Source organism: Rhinopithecus bieti, unplaced genomic scaffold (assembly GCF_001698545.2).
Source record: "Rhinopithecus bieti isolate Rb0 unplaced genomic scaffold, ASM169854v2 scaffold_13259, whole genome shotgun sequence".
In the NCBI taxonomy this organism is placed as follows: Eukaryota; Metazoa; Chordata; class Mammalia; order Primates; family Cercopithecidae; genus Rhinopithecus; species Rhinopithecus bieti.
In genome coordinates, this window is record NW_016807544.1 from 1366174 (window position 1) to 1374340 (window position 8167).

The 8167-nt window shown below is 38.8% G+C and overlaps 1 protein-coding gene across 14 annotated transcripts in view; it reads left to right on the top strand.

Moving 5' to 3' along the window:
- The window catches only part of SIPA1L1 (signal induced proliferation associated 1 like 1), a 420357-nt gene that overhangs the window by 342412 nt on the left and 69778 nt on the right, over positions 1 to 8167 (top strand). The gene's annotated exons all lie outside the window — the stretch shown is intronic.

Here is an 8167-nt window from a genome sequence, read left to right on the forward strand (position 1 = left end):
ATGATGATGTAATTCGGTGGCATTGACATTACCCAAGCATGTTGGTTAGACACCTGCCGTTTCCATTTGCACCTTCTCCTTAGGTGATGTCCTTCATCCATACCATCTGGTCACCAAGCAACTAATTACTCATATTGCTAATTATATTTTTCTTTTGGCATGGCAAGAGCAGAGAAGAAGGATTGTAATAAATAGGGAAGAGAAGTTAATTTTTTGAAAAGCATTGTTATTAAAGAAGCCTAAATCCTTGCCTCTAACTTACTTGATTCACATTAGCACTCTGACTACAAGCTTAGAAGCGCTTCTATACTTTATTCAGCATTATTGAAATTGTTTCAGTGTCACTTGTTGACGCAGTCACATGAGTATCAGAATTCAGGCCTCTATCTGTAGAGACCTTTCTTTGTAAGAATACTGGAGAGTTAGCAGTTGAAGGGGATAGAGACCTGTGATGCTAGCTTGATATGGGTGTAGTGCCAGAATGTGTAAGGGTAATGTTCTGGCATTTGTAAGATGTTTTTAATGTGCATCAGTTCCTTTCAAAATATGGACATTTAGCATATCTTTCCATCCCTAAAATGTTGTCTGCACAGAAAGTGACCAGTGCAGATTGACAGTTGGTGAGATCCACAATTGTCTATCTTTAGGGGTAAGGCAAATTAATTATAGGAGTAGAGTAAGTGTAGCTTAGAGAAAAAAAAACAAGTAGAGGTTGTGTTGGTCTCCTGCTGGCTGTCACTATCCTTGCACATATCCTAATAACTGCATTGGTTGAGCTCTTCTTACAAGCCCTACACTATTCTAGACATCTTAGATGTATATTCCATTTAGTCTTTAAAACCTATCAGGTAGATACTGCTTTTATCTCCATTTTCAGATGATGAAATTTAAGCCAGGTCACTTGCCTTGGGTTAGCTGGCTAGTGTTGAGCAGAATTAGACAGGAATGCAGTCAGTTTGATTCTAGAGCCCAGTCTCTTAACCATGCTGCTATGCCACCTCTCTCACATGCTGGGAAAGCTGGGTTTTTCACTCCGAGTTCCCAACACAGAGGCTGTTCCAGAACTTCTCAGGTGCTGAGCCTAGGTGAACACCCAAGACCAGGGAAGTCTGTAGTTTCCTAGGATTGGGGCAGAAACCCCAACCATGAAGACCTAGATCTGAAACCTCTTATCAAGGAAATAGTGTCTGAAAGCTGCTCTGGTTAGTTGTAGAATGAAAACACAGAACAATTGACTATAATTGGGATGGATTTGCATTTAGAAAACACTCAATTAAAACATGCTGTGCACTCGATTCATGCAAAGGATTTCATACCACTTGACAGGTAGGAAGTTAAGCCCATTTTGAATGCGCACTCCAAAGTTTGGGGAGTGGAAAGCTATGCAGTTTCTTTTAAAGAGAGTTTCTTCTTTTCAAGCCTTTGTATAAATCAGTACCATCCAATGGGACATATAATTTTACATTTTCTAATGGCCAGATTTTTTAAAAAGTGCCAAGATATAGATGATATTAATGTTGACACTGTTTTTGACCCATTTATACATTTTATTTACTCAATATATCTAAATATTATTTCAACATGAATTAACATGTGATTTCAGCATTTAACAATTATTGTGACATCTTACATGTTTTTTGGACTAAGTCATTGTAACCTGAAGTACATTTTAGACTTACCACATAATTAGGATGCTAAATTTTCATTGGTGATACTTGATGTATATTTAGATTTCATAAAATTTACAATTAAAAAGGTTGATTTAATATACCCAGATTCTTCCAAATGTACTTTTAAAAATCTTTAAAATAACGGAATTAAGTATCAGTTTTTAAATCATATATTAATTAAAATGTAATGTAATTTGATATTCCTTGGTCCCACTAGCCACATTTCAAGTGCTCAATAGCCACAGCTGGCCAGTGGCCACCATAATGAACCACATGAGTCTAAACAGACTGCTGAGGGAGGTGTGTTCGCCTTCTTCAGTGCTCTGTTTTTTTATTTTATCATCCCTCCCCTGAAAATTATGATTTTTGCTTTCTCTCTCTTATTTTTAATCTGTTGCCTGGAGAGCCCATCTTTTGAACCCCATCGTGTAACACTGGGAGTCTTTGTGGGGAGTGGGGTACTGAACATCCCTGCTTAAGACATGTGGGCAGGTCTGGAATTTCCTAGTTACCAGGCTTGTTTGAAGGCCCAACACACAGCTTTGAAGCTGTGAATTTTGGCCTGTTTATCAATCCAAGAAAACATATCAGTTTGTAACATCACTGAAAGAAATCACAAGAGATTATAGAGTAGTGACCTTTGCCTATTGTAAACTTTAAAGATCAATAATTTTTTGCCATCCTTGTCAAAAGAGGCAGGGCACACTTCCTCAGGTATGTGGTGGGTGATGTCAGGAAGTGTTTGAAGGCACTGAATAAACAGGGCACCTTTCTTCTAGCCTTTAATGTTGGGGGAGGGGATAAGGACAAGCTTATTTTCTCATGAAAATACATGTTATTATGAGGTAGAATGGAAAATACCAATTTTCAGTTAAAACATGAGTCTTCAAAGAATTTTTACACCTGTGAGTTTTTCTCAAACCCCAGCCACTGCCCAAACTGCTGGGGATATGAGTTTATAGGCCTGTTTTATTAGGGTGGTTTGGTGGAAAAACTTATACATGGGTTGATTTATACTTTAAATCTAATTTAATTTTATCCCTAAGTGGCCGGGCGTGGTGGCTCACGCCTGTAATCCCAGCACTTTGGGAGGCCAAGGCAGGCGGATCATGAGGTCAGGAGATCGAGACCATCCTGGCTAACACGGTGAAACCCCATCTCTACTAAAAATGCAAAAAATTAGCCAGGCATGGCGGCGGGCACCTGTAGTCCCAGCTACTCGGGAGGCTGAGGCAGGAGGAATAGCGGTTGACCAGGAGGGCGGGAGCTTTGCAGTGAGCCGAGGATCGCCGCATTGCACTCCAGGCCTGGGTGGCTGAGGCGGAACTCCGTCTTCAAAAAAAAAAAAAAAAAAAAATTTTCATCCCTAGAGTGATACAGCTAGAGTAACTCAAATGCTTTTAAAACATTTTTTTATTTTGTGGGTACATAGTAGGTGTATATATTTTTGGGTTACATGAGATATTTTTATATGGGCATGGAATGCACAATAATCACACCAGGGTAAATGGAGTGTCCATCGCCCTAAGCATTTATCCTTTGTGTTACAAGCAGTCCAGTTACACTCTTTTAGTTATTTTAAATGTGCAATTAAATTTTTAACTATAGTCACCCTGTTGTGCTAGCAAATACTAGGTCATGTTCATTCTTTCTATTTTTTGTACCCCAAGTGCTTTTTAGCATTTAAAACCTCTTGGTCCCAACTTTCTCCACCATGAACACTCATATTTATTTACTTACACCTACCTGGTATCTGAACTGTGGAAAGGGGAAAAGTTTCCTTGAAAGAGTGTTCTGCAGTAATAGTGCAGAGAGGTGTGGGGTCATTACAGGCTGAAGTTATATGGATATTTATGAGAAGATGGGATTTGATGTGTGTGTTAAAGCATAACTGGATGGAATTCAGCGGGAAAAAGAGAAACCATTCTAGGAGTGGTCAGTGGAAAGGACAGAAGCCTAGTGATGGGAAGGAGGATGGAAAGTACAATAAAAAGGCTACTAATGCAGGAAGGATGACCAGGCAGTGGAGGCCCCCAGAATGCTAGGCCATCAATTCAACACTACGTAAGTAGAATTCTAGGAAAAATTATCCAGTGTTATCATGCCAGGTAATTTGTACACAGAAAGATAAATTTGGAGACTGTCATTATCCATTTATTTTTCATTAGTTCTTTATCCAACCTTTAGCATATACGTGCTAGACACTACTCTAGACCCTGGGATGTAACAGAACAAAGAGAGAAAAATTCCTATAGTGGATCTAGAGATGAGATCTCAAAATAATGTGGTATTATACCTCCCTGGGACTAGAAAACTTATATAGGAGTAACTGACTAGTTCAGACTAATTCTAGAGGCCAGTTAATGTGAGTCATCATGTAGCCAAGAACTCAGAAATCAGTCGCTAAGTCTGCATAGTAAAGCTTATCCCATAACTGATGAGAGAGCCCTCCAGTCTCTACTGTTTTATTTGTATTGTTGCAGTGACCTTAATTGTCTGATCCCAGTTGATAGAGAAGATTAGAAGCAACAAAACAAAAAAGATGAAGGAGCTGTTAATAGCGAGTATATACTGGAAACAAATATTTGTTTATTGATAGAGGAGATGCTGAAAAACTATTCACATCAAAGATACGAATTCAATAAGCATAGCAATCTGGGGTCGTTTGATTTTGAGGCAAACAACCAAATATATTAGTTCCTACTTATCTGTCGGGGATATATTCCAGGACCCCCAGAGGATGCCCAAAACCATGGATAGTGCCTCACCCTATCTATACTATGTTTTTTCCTATATGATAATGTTTACTTTAGGAACAGTAATATATTAACAGTAATTGATAAAATATAGCAGTTATAACAATATACTTTAATAATAGTTATGTGAATGTGGTCACTCTCTCAAAATGCTTTATTGTACTATACCATGGCTAACTGAAACCACAAAAAGTGAAACCATAGATAAGGGGGAACTATTGTGTGCCTCAGTTACTCCTGAGAGCTTCACTGTGGAAACACAGTATAAAATAATACCATTTTTCAACAACTAATGACTTAATGGATTTAAGCATCAATCATCAAAGGATGCAAATACCATAAAAAGAGACAAATATGTGCCTCATAATGGAATAATACAACCTCACCTATGCATTATTTTTGCCACCCCTAAAAAAAATTAAATCTGAATCTGATCAAGCTGCCAGACAAGCCAATTTATAGGAAATACAAAAGACAGAGGAACATGTTTGTAATTGACCAAATTCAGACCCTGAATAACTGCAGACAAAAAGCTCAATTTCTTCAACAAGTAAGTTGCAAGAAATAGTGAGAAAGTGGAGGGGAATCTATAGAATAAAATATTTTTTAAAGCTAAATTAATTGCAATGTGTGGATCCTATTTGGATCCCAATTTAGACAAAAAGACTATAAAGAAAATCTTAGGACATCCTAAACAATTGTAAATTGGAACATTGACACACTAGTTGATGAAATAAAATAGTTGTTATTCATTTTAAAACTAGAATAGTAATAAGTAGTCATAACAGTGACCCTGATTCTTCAAAGCAAATGTTAAATTGTGGTCAGAGGTATGTTTAGGAAGGTAGAAATATGTGTTACTCCTCTCAGAGAGGTTTCCATACCCGGTAATTAAAATGTAATAACCGTTGAAAGGAATGAGTATGATATAGTACTGGAATTAGACCAAATTGTTAAACAGTGCAGTGGGAAGTTGCTTGACCTCCACTTAAAATTCTGTAAGTAAAATGTCTGGCATAGGCAGAGAGGGAGTGTGATGCATGCCCATTAAATGTCTGTGTTCATCTTCTTTCCTCTCTTTAAAAAAAAACATGGATTTGCAAGCTTCAGCTGAGAAGAAGAAAAACCCAAGTAGGTCAAGTGATAGAAATTTCTTTAAGGAAGTCTTTTTCAGGCCTCAATTAATCAGCATCCCTATTGTCCACTGGAGCTGACCTTTCTAAAACAATAATCTGATTATGTCATTCATGGTGCTTAAAAGCATTTAGAGAAAAGTTCAGACTTGCAGGCATAGCTTACTGCATGGGGGCGTCAGGTCTGGCCTCCTGTCTCTCAGTCTCATCTACCAGTCTGCACCCCATGCCTACCTCACTCCTTTGGAGCTACTGACCACTCCCCAGAACAGCGTGCTCTGCCCCTCTGCTCTGTACATGCTGCTCCTCTCACACACTCCCCTTTCCCTTCTTTATCTGATGAATTCCTGCTTTTCTTTTTTCTGAGAAGGCTCCCTGGACCTCCCAGGACTAAAATGCCTTTCCTAAGTGTACTAGACTCAAATCACTGGCTGTGGCTCCCACCAGACTTTGAGTTTCTGGAGGGCTGAGCCCAGGACATCTTCAGCCTTGATCCTCAGCAAGAGCAAAGTAACTAGCGCATAGTAGGTACTTAGTGACTGGTGGATCAATACTGTTAGAAATCAAGAGAATGATTGGCACATGTTTGATCTTTCCTGTCCTTTGCCCAGATCTGCTTTCTTGGAAGCTGCCCTGGCCAGTAATCTGATCCAAGGTCCAAGAAGAGGAAACTTCCCTCTGTCATTTGATGTTTTCTGTGTCACCTTCCTTTTAAATTCTGGGCTGGGGATTGTTGATTATTGCTGTTTTTCCATTGTGCTTTCAAAGTTCAAATGTCTTACATTTCTCAATTTGTATCCACTAAACTTCTGTTCACACATCTTTGAAACAGGCCGGGTGTGGTGACTCATGCCTGTAATCCCAGCACTTTGGGAGACTGAGGCAGGCAGACCACGAGGTCAGGAGATTGAGACCATCCTGGCTAACACAGTGAAACCCTGTCTCTACTAAAAATACAAAAAATTAGCCAGGTGAAGTGGCAGGTGCCTGTAGTCCCAGCTACTGGGGAAGCTGAGGCAGGAGAATTGGTTGAACCCAGGAGGCAGAGGTTTCAGTGAGCCAAGATCGCGCCACTGCACTCCAGCCTGGATAACAGAGTGAGACTCCATCTCAAAAAAAAAAAAAAAAAAAAAAAAAAGAAGTAGTCGTCTTTGGAACATTTTCATGTGTCAGCTTGAAGTTGGCTTTGGGTATCAAGACTTGTTACTTCATCCAAGCTCTTTGATGCCAACCAGTGTTACATGGCCTATATCAACTAGAAATAGCCTCCTCATCTCTTTGGCCATGTAACCCATATGGATGGTCCCTTTTAGCAGGCACCTCAGGAGCAGAGGTCAAAGCACTTCCTCAGAGGGAGTAAGTGTGGGCTTGTCGTGGAGCACTCTCTTGGCTGTCCAGAAGCTTACGTTCCAATCCTGGCTCTCTCTAACAAATCTGGGCAAATCCTTTTACTTCTCTGTATCTGTTTCCTGGAGAAGTGAAGAATTTGTACCAGCTGTGCAACCAGAGGTTCAGGAAGATGTCAAACCACAGAATACAAACAAGACACCTTCCTGGTTGCTCAGTGTACCCAAAGATTTTGGAGTGAGAAGATATTTTTATATGAAAATGAACACAAATATTTTTCAGTAGAATATAAAATCAAGGTGAATTTTCAAATGAAACCCAAGATTTTATTGAAAGAATTTGAGGAACATTGAGTTCTCTAAGTTCCCTTCCTGTGATAACTTTCCATCACTGTTTTAGCCTCTAGCTCTGTCTGTCTGTCATCTAGATAACCCTTTTGAGTAGAACATTCCAGTCGTCAACAATGCTGGGTAAATAAAGCATGACTATGATTTTAAAGCATGTATTATTTCCAAGAAGACACAGAATTGCCAGCTAGGCTAACATAAGTACACCCAAGCAGAGGCCCTTTGGAATCTACCGTTAAAAATACCAAGAACCATTCATAATTAATATATCTTAAGTAGCTACATACAGCAAACTGAGATTCTAGAAAGGCTTTTTTCTTACACAGGCAAAATATTCTGTTTAACTTAAACCAGGCCTTATGATCAAGAGTTCAGAATTTGTGGCATCTAAATTAATGAGCTTTTAACCGTGTAGAAACCTTGCCAGTTTGATTTATCCAAAACAAAATCACTTATTTGAAAAGAGCACTCCAGGGTATCATCTTCCTCATCTTCTATAAGGATTCTATTTCTGACTATGTGAAACTGATTTCACTGTCTGTATCATTTACCTCCCTACCGCAGTGAATCACTGAAAATTGTATGTTAAGGATTCAGTTCTTTTCCTCACAGTTCATTATAGCTGTTTCTAATTATTGGTAGGTTTTCACTGTATGTTTGTCTAAAGTTCTATCAATTAATAAATGGATCTGCAGAAAGCCAGTTAGTTTAAGGGGCAAGTAGATGGAGGGTGCTTAAAATCACACCCCCTGCTGAGCATTTTGCTCTCCTTATTTAAAATAAAATCACAGATATTTTCTGAGAAAGAATAGCAATTTGAGTGAAATTAGCAGATGAGAAATTGCCAATTTTAAAATGAAAGATATTAAATATTTCTGGATTCTTACAGGATTCCGCTTAGAAAATCTAGCAAA